This window comes from Cannabis sativa, chromosome X, assembly GCF_029168945.1.
Source record: "Cannabis sativa cultivar Pink pepper isolate KNU-18-1 chromosome X, ASM2916894v1, whole genome shotgun sequence".
NCBI classification, from domain to species: Eukaryota; Viridiplantae; Streptophyta; class Magnoliopsida; order Rosales; family Cannabaceae; genus Cannabis; species Cannabis sativa.
In genome coordinates, this window is record NC_083610.1 from 16407783 (window position 1) to 16420024 (window position 12242).

The window sequence follows — 12242 nt, forward strand, 5'->3', positions numbered from 1 at the left end:
AGTATGAGTTTCTATTTTTATTTTATTTCATTTATATAATGAAAAAAAAAATATGTACTTATCAAATAATCCTATTAGAAAGTTGATACTGTCAATTTTATAATTTATGATTTGGTATTATTTATTTATTATTATTATTATTTTTTTTTTTAAAAAAAAGAAAGAACAGCTCATTAGAATTTTTACCCTCTAAACTTTAACATACTTTAATATGTAGTAAATTATTTCTCTTTTTTGAGTATTAAAAATTCTCACTGAACTATTGAGATTGTTAGATTTGAGGATTTTTCTTAATTTTATTCAATTTAACTATTTTACTGATTGTTTATGTATAAATCATGCTCCTTATACTTTGATATCTACCAAATCATGTTTTTCGAACGTACTAAATCATACCCCCCTGAACTTTCATCCATGTTAGATTTTTTTTACTAAAATTAGACAAAAGTCCTTAAATCCAACAATCTCAATAGTTCAGGGACATTTTTAACGATCTTAAAAGTTCAATAGACATGATTTAATACATATCAAAATTCAAGGGTAAAAATCCTAATTAGCCAACATATAATTTAGTTCTTCATGCTTTTTTTTCTTTGTTTATTTTAAAAACTTTGATGTTTTTTAACAAATCTTTTTATTAAATTAGCTTTAAAAAATGTTAAATTTGATATTTTGCTTTCTTTCTTTCTTTCTTTTTTAAACAAATGGGAATTAACTAAATATTAATGTTCCTTTAAAGAAAAAAAAAACTTCCATAAACATATATGTGACGCATATTTTCTTAATGCGCTATTTTAGCTCAATCTTTACTGGTATTATTTGACAAAGTTTTGTATTTATAAAAAAGAGTTTTTTTTTTCTTCTAACTACACAAAAAAGATCTTAAAAGTTAAAAAAAAATGTATTTTTTATTTTAAGAGTATTTACATCATAAATTAATTTGAGTTTATACACTTATGTATACTATTTCTTTTTACAAATTAAGTCGGTAAAATTACATTTTTGAAACTTATGTTACACTATCAGTCTTAATTTTGATTGGACTTGTTATATTGTCACGTGTTATTTTTTATTAGTCAATTTCATATTAATTTTAAAAAAATGCTTAAAAAATTATTAAAAACAAAAAAATAATAATAAGTTTTTAATTATAAAAAGTGATTAAACTTAAAAATAAAATTTATTAGGTTTTTTTTTTTTTAAATATAATAGTAACAAATCTATAATCAAATTTAAACCTGACAATAAATTATTATATTATATAGATATTTATTTGCCTCTTTTCGTGTAGCATCATTATTCTTGAAAAAACATTCATATAAAAAATTTAAACACTTAAAAAAACCTCAAATTAAAAACAATTACACTTAGATTTCTTTTTCTTTTAATAAAAAAATCAGCATTAAAAGAAAACACCTAAAGTAAATCTAATTAAAAAAAACTAAACCTTAGTTCACAAACTACATATGTCAAATATATTTATCTCAACTTTAATACGGATTTTAGAACAAAAATAAAGGAAAAAAAATCCAGCAATTTGTGATTCAAACCCATAAATTAAGATAATTTTTTGATTCTTAAAGCTAAAAGTAACTTAAAATAAGCTTACCTGTACAGGTTTTTTTTTTTCTAAAAAAAAAAAATAGTCCGGATAAGTTATTAAAAGAATAATCATTCTATTATAATAAGTTATACTTGGTAATTATAATTAAAAAAAAGTTGGGTTTTAGTATTGGTGGAATTTTGAGATGTTCATGTGGAATGTATGGATTAAATTATTATTTACTTATCCTACATGTGATTGTGATCAATGGTGGAGCTAGGACTTTCATCTAGTGGGAGCAAGAGCAAATGATCAAAATTAACATTGATGCAACTATTTTTGAAGAATAAGGTAGCTGTGTTGTGTGGTGGGAGATTCAAATGGAAGCCTTAATATTGAAGTTAGGACTTGTTACAAAGAAGTTAGAACTGGCTGAGGTAATTGGGGGTCAGATAAGCTCTTAGATAATAAACAAAACAATTGGACATAGTTATTATGGAGACTGACCACTTGCTATTAGAAGTAAATGAAAATGGTGTCATTATTTGGCCTACTTGTTAATTAAAGTAGGTTATTACTATCAAGTTTTTCTAATGTATCTTTTTGGTTTTTGTTAAACAATTTGCCAATAGGATTGCTCACTTTTTGCTAGAGAGCCTTGTTTAAATTCTGATCCTATTATTAGAGGGGATATATTGTTAGAAAAATTTATTCTACTTAATCACAATATTTTTTTTTTTTTATATCAATCTTGGACATGTGCCTAATGAAATTTTATGATACTTCCATTACAAAAAAATAGATACTTATCAAGTACCACAATAAGCTATATTAGGACAATTTGTTAGGAGTTAGTTAAAATGTTAGTTGTTAGGTTTTGTCAGCTTCCAACTATTCATAAGTTGGTTAAGTTCGGTTAGGTGTTAGTTACTTTCAATCTATTGTCATATGTATAAAGAGCATTGTAAGTAATGCTAAATCAATATAAAGCTTCTTTTTGTCCTCTCTCTTTCTCTCTTTTTTTCTTTCTTTCTCTCTTTCTCTCCTTTGTTTCTTTCTATTACAATACCTCCATCATGGTATCAGAGCCATGGCCGCCGTTGCTGGCAAACATGGCTACCATTTGTCCTAGAAACTCAAGTTCTCAAGCTGTCCAACAAGGAGCTCCGATTCCAGCTCCAAGAAATCGAACTAGAGATCAAGAAGATGTGACTGTCTACTTTAATCACACGATCTCAATCAAGCTCAATGACCACTAACCATTCGAGATCAAGTTCTTTGTAATCGATTCCCACGAATGATCACAACTATCTCCTATGGAAGCAGCAAATCCTTACAGCCATTCGTGGAAACTGATTACAAAGATTCCTCCAAGATCTTCCCCCTCCTCCTCAGTTTCTCAGTGATGCAAACAAAGCTGCATTAAATTTTAATCCCAACTTCGTGAATTGGGAAGTACAAGATCAAGTTCTTGTATTTTGGCTCCTATCTTCAATGTCTGAAAGCTTATTGACTCAAATGGTGGGATGTAATTTTGTCAAATAAATTTGGAAAGCTCTTGAACAACACTACACTCTAAAAGTTTCATCTAAGATCCTCGAGTTCAGAACCAAACTTCAAAAGATAAAGAAAGGAACACTGAACATTAATGACTATCTTCTTAAAGTCAAGCAACATGTCGACTTTTAGCCTCAATTGGAGAGGTTCTATTTGATCGAGGTCATAATACTGCCATTTTCAAGGGCTTACAAAGTGAATATGACACTTTATCATCTCTACAAATACTCGAATTGAAGGTTATACAGTTGGAGAAATGGAAGCCTTACTTCTTGCATCTGAATCTCGAATTGGAAATGAGGATCAAGAAGTTGAACCTAGTGTGAATATGGCCACTACTGATCAAGATCTAGCTATGAAAGCATTCTTTGCTCAAACAAATTGAAGCTACAAATCTCCTGCTTATTCCAGAGGTTAGTATTGGCCAAATAGCTTCAATTCTTTGAACTTTTCCTCTTTTCCCAACACGAGAGGAAACTTTTAAGGTAGCTCCTCTCGAAGAAGCAACACTAATCCACAGGCCACATCTATGGCAAGAGGACGAGAAGATCGATTCCCTACTGCACCAAACAGAATTCAGTGTCAACTATGTCATAAACTTGGTCATGTTATTATCGACTATTTTTACAGATTTGACAAGAGCTTCCCTAGTGTTTTCTCTACAACAGATCAATCTCAATCATAGGCCAATATTGCTCACACAACCCAGGATCAAGATGACAATTGGTACCCCGATTCTTGAGCAACAAATCACTGCATTCCAAATGGACAGAACATCATGACACAAGCTGATTATGAAGGCCCTAAACAACTGTATGTTGGCAATGGAGCTGCTTCACCCATCTCCCAAATTGGTAACACAAATCTGCATCCTAATACTTGTCATAAACCTTCAATTCTCAATAACTTACTTTATGTACCTAAAGTCACAAAGAACCTTCTTAGTGTCTCTAAGTTTGCTACAGATAATGATGTTTACTTTGTTTTCTACCCTGATGTGTGTTATGTCAAGGGTCAGGTGAGTAATTCCACACTGCTGACTGGGAGACATCACAATGGCCTATATACTTTTGATTCTAGCCAACTCTAGTTGTCTGCCTCCCCAACCCCCTACAGCACATCCAGTTTCACTAATCAACCATGTACTAACATAGCTACTGCATCTCTTCATCAGAACCATGTTTTTTTTGTCTGTGTAAATTGTAATAAATCTGTCAATGAGTATGAGTTGTGGCATAAAATTTAAATGTATAAAAATGTTAAATTACATAAAAATTAAAATATTACACATTATTTAATATTCAATATGTTAATTATTATACAAAACATAACTGAAAAAATTATAAAAATGAAAATACAAATACATATTATAAAATATAAAATGTTAATGAAAAGATAGCTAATATATAAATACTTACTGTAAATGTATATTTATTTAACTTTTTAATTTAATTTTTATCTATGCTTATTATATATAATTTAATTATATTAATAATAAAATAATATATATGAAAAAAGTAAAATTAGATTTTTAATAAAAATTATGTTAAAACACAAAATTTTAAAGCTAAAAAAAATTATAAGAAGCCCATATGGAGTCGGTTATTTCATAATAACCGACGTTATAAAGTCCTTATTTTTAACCCCTACAACGTCGTCTAAAAAGTGTCGGTAGCAAATTTCGTTATAACTGATGCTGAAAGACCTTAAAACTCGTCTCTAAAGTCTAATTTTATAGTAGTGCTTATAGCTGGAATATCATATGAGTAATCAGAAGGTTATTATGCCAGGGTGCTTGTAGTTGTAGGTTTACTAAATAGCAAAATAAAGAATTGAAGAAACTAAGGCAAAGAAAGTAAACCATAAGAGTTATAAATTATATCTGATAATGGAGGTTTTACCACTGATGGTTTAATCAAAGTTTGAACCTTCAAGAATGGCTGTAGTAGTGTTTGGAGATACTTCTCAAAGCTTTGGCAATAGTCTAAATGGACAGAAAGAGTTTCCTAACCATGAATGTTTGTTTAAGAGATAATTAATGCATTTCTTTCTCTTTCCATATATTTTATCTTTTAGTTTCATCAACACGGGAATTTATCCATAAAGGCTAAATATTATTTTGAATCTTATGTTTTGCAAAAGTTACTAATTAGACCCTCTGTTTTGTTAAATGATAACATGGATCCTGTATTTTCTAAAATTATAAAAATAGGACCTGGACTGATTTTTTTGTCAAAATAAAACTTAATAATAATCTGATTTAGAGATGTTATGATAAAATTTGTTACATTTCTTTTATATCTGTTAGTGTTAGAAATTGTCTTAAAGTTGATTATATTAAAAAAAAATTATTAAAAATTAAGCTCAAGGTCTTATTTTTACCCTTTTGAAAAATATAAAGTCAATTTTGTTATTTATTAAAATAGAAGGTCCAATTAATAACTTTTACAAAACAATAAATTATATTTACACATCTATAAATTAATTATAGGTTTTAAAACAATGATGTTGTTCTCTCTAAGCCATAAGTACAATGATATTAGTTTCTTTACTAATTATAATATTTAGTGGAAGAAATAATGTACAGTCGATATGTCCGAGTGGTTAAGGAGACAGACTTGAAATCTGTTGGGCTTCGCCCGCGCAGGTTCGAACCCTGCTGTCGACGTTTCAATTTTTCTTTTTCTTACTTTTATTTTTATATACCCTCATATGGGGGCAACTAACAACATTTGAGTATGCAAATTACAAAGCTGCACTTAAAACTAGTTCTTACATTATTTGAAATAATTATAATCATAGTGTTTTGATAGGCGACGACCATGTGAATTGTTGTTTCATAGATTATCTTATTCCACACAATAATAATAATAATAATTGAACAGCAACGACTCATGGAAATATCCATGTAATGCCTTTATCAGCTGGTCCTCTACTCTGTGTTGAGTATTAAGACCAGTTTAGTCTTTCTCAAATAATCTCATCATCCCATTCAAATCATAGGACCACTTTTCATTAATGCATGTTTTGATCATCTAACTAATACTAGGTATGGATGGATTAAGATGCCTCCAATTGGTGTTTGGTTTTGAATTGAAATATTTCTTCATTTACACAATTAACTGATAATTTGAGAATAATGCAAAAATAAAAGATAAAAAATGAATAAATTTCCTAAGCACTACACTACAGCTCAGTGACACCCTATCAATTTGCATAATAGAGATTCCCTCTTTCTCAAAACCAAACCCCTCTTAAGCCAGAGACCCATCAATCCTAGATGGTATTTTTAAATGTATTGTTGGGGATAGGGAGCCCACCTTTTTTTTTTTCTTTTCTTTTCTTTCTATTTTTTTTTTTTATTTAAGCGTTTATATATTACAACATGTTTTACTTGAGACTCGAATTCAGGACCTCCAACACTCACACACCCACCTATCACCAAGTGGTTTCTTTTCTTTCTATCTAGTATTTTATAACTTTGTATTAGATATATAATATATATATATATATATTATATATTCTGGCTCTAATCATTTCTGTCTCCACACTAGAATATATCAATATGGCCCCTGACCCTGAGTATATATATTGTCACCTTTTGATACCCATCTGTCCTTTTTCTTCTGTCCCCAAAAAAAAGGATAGTAATTATGCAGAAATTAATAATAGTATGGTACCCAAGATAAACCAATAAACCATATTGAGTGAGATTGTGTAAAGTGTGAAGAGGGAACCACTAAAACAGGAAAGAAAAGCTGTCATTTTGCTGAGCTCAGAGAACTACCTCCTATCTATCCTAAGTTTTAAACCAATGCATTTGGCATCTTTCTTCATATGTCTATCAAATCCAGCTAGACCCACCCAAAATTAAATGGTATTATTCTCTACCTAATCATTTTATCTCATATTTATTATTCTTAAAACAAAAGTTTGAGCACATATATACAAATTGTTTTTGTCAACTTTTTCATGTCTTAATTTCTTGGCCTTTTCTATAATCATGTACATTTTTTTTGTGTGTTTTTATTTCTTTTTAATGCAGGTGCCTTACTATATTCTAGTGCTTGTAGACATATATTAATATATTATATAAGTAAATATTTTTTTAAAAAAAAGTTTATTCTTGTGAAAACTAGAATCTTATATATGGGAATATAAACGATAACATCTTATTGTCAATTAAGAGATTTTCTGTTAAAAGATAGTATCCCATAATATATTAAACCAATTTTATTGTAATACATCAATTAATTTGAGCATTTAAAAAATATATATATAGATAGTTAATAGAATCTAAATAAATTTAGATTAGTTTAATATATTATGGAACATCAATTTTTAACATAAAATCTTAATTCGCCGTAAATAGGGTAGATATGAAAATTTATTGGGGCTTTTTTAATAATATACCTAAAATTAATTTTATTTATAAAAATACCTTTAAGAAAATTATTTGCGCAAATACCGATGTGCCACGTCAGCATACATACCGAAATTCAAAATAATTACCGAAAATAAAAAATTGAAAAAATCTCGTTTCCAGTAATTTTCGCTTTTTGGGAATTTTTAAAAAAGTAACCATTTAGTTGCTTTTAATGTGAATAAGATATCAATTAGTTACTTTTTCATTAAAATATTTATTTTAGAATTTTACACATATATACATAATAAAATAATTATTTTAATATATGAGAAAAATTATTTTTCTCTCCGAAAAAAGACTACTAATATTAAAAGTAACTTGTTTGTTTCTTTTTTATATTTAATTAATAAAAAATAATAAAATTTTAAACTTAATGATATCATAAATTATTGTAAATTTTTTATTATATTGTATTTAAAGTTACCATATAGTGTACTAATAAAATACTATGTGGTAATATTTTTTAAATAAAATGAAAAATAAAATATTTTAGTAACCTATAAAATCGGCTACCTATTTAAGATATGTTTATGTTATTTTTAATAACTTTTCATATTAACTTTGACTATATTTAATAAATTAGTAAATTGTAATCAAATATAAAAAGTTACCCTTTGGCAATAAAATATTTATATATATAAAAAGTTACCATTAAAGTTATTACTATAATAATATATAGGTATTTATTATTTTGAAACATAACTTATTTATGGGTTAAGCAAAAAAGAACTTATTTTATAGTGTTTAAATTACTATTTCGTATTCATATAAATAATCTTAAAAATATATTGAAATTTATAACATATAAGCTTAAAAGGAATATAAAAATTTATATAGTATTAGAAAATTAAAAATTAAAAAAATTTATAGAAAAGTGAGAGAGAGAGATATATATATATAATTTCATTTCATTAAGAGAAAAAGATAAAAGACAACTCTCTTCTCAAAAAGAAAAAATAAAGACAAAAAAGATAAAAAAAAAAAAAAGATTTATAAATAAATAAATCAATGATGAGTTGTTAAGAAAAATAAACAGAGTTTGAAAAAAAAAAAGAACAATAAATAGAGAGATGCTAACTCTTAATGGCTGGGTGGTGGGTAGCAAAAATTAAAAAATTGAGTTTCGGTACACCTTTACCGATTTATTGGAAAGAATTCAGGTATTGATATCAATAAAATATTTGAGCACATTTTCCTAAATATTTTCAAAAATATGTATTGTGATGTAATTATCTCAAATTTATTTACGGGTTTAATTAGTATTTTCTATTTTATGCTTTTGTTTTGTTTTATTTTTTAAATTACTTCAAGCGACAAAATATAGTATTAAGTCTGATTCAAATACTATATGTTTATTATATTATAATATTTTTATTGTATTTATTCTCTTTTACATTTTCTTACTATTCACATTCAAACTATTTTATACTATTTATCTTTAGTTACATTTGTTTTTTTTCAAAAAATCTTAATTAATTTCTTTTAATTATTACTAAAATATGATTCTTTTTCTTTTCACAAGTTTTCTCATATTTTTTTTAACACTTTTTCTCTATTTTACAAAAAAATTAAGAGCTAGCACTCCTCATTTATCTTTCTCTCTTTTACATGATTAATAAAAGTAGTATTTTTGTAGTTTATTCGGAGTTGAGTTATGAATAATTTTTGCATATTTTAACAAGGTTGATGTCTTGTTATTTTTCTATTGATATATAGTTATCTTTTTGTTTATATATAGTTATTTTATGTTGTTCTTTAAGTGTTTTATAATTGTTTTTATGTGTTTTTTTTTTTAAATTCACAATGTGCAGTAGTAAATGTTGATATATTAATTATATATTACTCATTATATTATATATCTTGTTTTAAAATCATAATATTTTATTATTTCTATTATTAATGTAATTTGTATTTAACTTTTAAAAAATAAATTATCATTTTAACTGTCATTTACTCGAAAAGAGAAAAAAAATTGAAAGTATGAAGTTGTAACAACAAATTCTAGTACAAAAAGATAAATTAAGTTGTCAAAATTAAGTTACAAAAAAAATCATAAAAACAAAAATATATTAAGGAATAAGGAGTTGATATATTGTTTTGAATATTACAATAGGTCATTATTTTGTTGTTATTTTTATGTTGCTTTGTAGTTATTATTTTGTTGTTTTATAGTGTTTTCATTTTATTTGTTAAGTTGTTTTATAGTTATTTTTTTTTTATTTTATTGAAATACAATATTTTTTTAATTTTAAAATTTTAACACATTATTTTTTAGAAACTTAATACTATAAAAATGTAAAAAGAAAATGTGACATAAAAATGTATTTTTTTTTTTTAAAAAAAAAAAGTATTTTTGTTAGATCCCCGTCTTATATTTCTAATAACGATCATATTAGGTTCTATAATTAAGTTAAGATAATAGTTGTAATTTATTAATATAGCCACTCTTCGTGCAACTAATTCAATTTTTTTTAGTATTATAATAAATAGTTATTTAAAAATATAATTCTAATATATAATAAAATTATAAATATATTATCTTATTTCATATTATTATTAATAATTTTATTTATTAAAAATTAAATGTATAATTTATTAATTATTATTTAAAATTATTTATTAATAACTTTAAATTTTATTATATATACTATTTTAAATTAATTTGTTAAAAGAAATTATTTTTAAAGTGACACATTGGAATAACGTGGCACATCTCTAGTAGAAGTGATACCTAAAAACCACCTACCATGTACGAATAATGTGTACATATAATTAAATATGAGTTAGCAAAGTAAGAATTGGTATTTAGATAGAAGTGAAAGATATTGTGGCGTATATATAATTAATGATATGCTTATTTATGCTTTAAAAAAAAAAAAAGATATGCTTATTTATAATAGATCATAATGCATGTGAATAATACTAATTATTATAATTGTGGGAAGAGAGAGAAAGAGAGAGTGATCATTAATTTCAATGAATATTGAATATCGAATAAGACATATAAGACATAGGAGGGCTTAGTTTTGTAGCTATTTATGTTATGAAGAATTTACACCATGTCCATTTCATGATAAAAGAGCTTATCTTTAACAAAAATGTAAATAAAAGATACCAAGCTAAAATATAATTCACTTTTGCCATTTCTGTAAATGCCAAGAATAATGTAGTTTCACACTTATATAATCTAATCAATTTGCATACCTAAATTTATAAATGAGATTGTTTACAGTGTTCTATTAATTTTAGTGAGCACCATAGATCACAGTAAAACTATTTTTTTTTTAATTTTCAAATTAAATAATGGTTGAATGATTAATTTTTTGAATATATATTATTTATATTTATATATGTATATGATAATGAAGAATATATTTTTAGTGTTATGGTTGGAATAAAAAGTAATTTTAGAGCTAAAATTACACATTTTGTTGTTGGTTTAATACATGTTATCTGTATTTTTAGAGTGATGACGTCTACAATTCTAAAATCCAATATCAGTCAAGGACATGCCCAAATCTAGGCCTAATCAAGTAAGTCATCCAGCCCATTGGCAATGTTATGCTACGGTTCTAGATTTGGGCGTGAGTCCAGCTCACCAACCTAATAAGGCCAGACTACTTTGGTCCGGGAGATGTTGTTCAACCCAGAAGATGAAGAGTCCATAAGGACCAGTCTGGATATCTTCATGGGGCTATCTGAATATGGGCAATCGAATAGACACTTGGAAAGCTTCTAGACATCACCCTACACGGAACCCTCCAAACATCGGGTCCCATAGTGTCAAAGTTTTTGCTCCCTACTTCGAACTCGCAGAGTGCGCACGCTACCAAAAGAAGATCACCATTTTATCCAACGCCATATTCTTTAACATTCTCGGTATGAGTGTGGATGCACACGACACCTAGCATCCTCAGATTTTCTCCTCTTGTACGAACAATCCTCACCTCGTGAATTAAACCTCACTCAAGTGGCCCAAAGTCAATAACTATTGTATTTTACCCCATCAAATGGCCTAATTGATACCTTTAAATCCTACTAGGTTCCCTATATAAATAGAACATTACCCTTTCATGGAAAGTGTTAGAAATTGAATTCTTGGGAGAAGAATTAAGAATTAGGATTCTTCAACTAGGAAAAAAATACTTATAAGAAATACTTTGAAGCTTTTCTGGCTCAATAATATTGACTCGTGGACTAGAATTCATTAACACTTGAACCATGTAAAATCTTAGTCTCTTCTTCTTCTTTAGTTTACTTCTTTCTTAAGCTTATTTATTTTATAATCAGTTTTTGAAAATTTCAGTAAACATTTTGGTGATTTCGTTGAGAGCTGATGAAAGAATTAGCAAAGTTGTCATCTACAATGATGGTTGCAACACAAAATAATTACAAGCATCAAGCCCCGTGGTTAGGGCGTTAAATTATCTCTGCAATATCAAAAAGGGAGACTCTTGTCCCCCAAATTCAAAAAATAAAGAGCAACAAAAACAAAAGATGGATAAATTCAAGCTGAGCTTTGGCGTTAGCTTCGGTGGAGGTTAGAATTTTCTCTTAAATGACTTGGTTAGAGATCGACTCTTGGACTATAGATCGTCTATGTTGTATAGCCATTCACATTAAAAAGTTACACTGATATTTTTTATTTGTCTAAAAAGTCATTTACACGCGTGTAAAATAGATTATTTCTTTTATATATTGTAAATTATTTTGAAA

The 12242-nt window shown here is 26.7% G+C and overlaps 1 non-coding gene across 1 annotated transcript; it reads left to right on the forward strand.

Moving 5' to 3' along the window:
• The first annotated feature begins 5686 nt into the window (after positions 1-5686).
• TRNAS-UGA (transfer RNA serine (anticodon UGA)) lies at positions 5687-5768 on the forward strand. Its single transcript has one exon. It is a non-coding gene; the product is annotated as a tRNA-Ser (tRNA).
• Positions 5769-12242: the final 6474 nt, after the last annotated feature.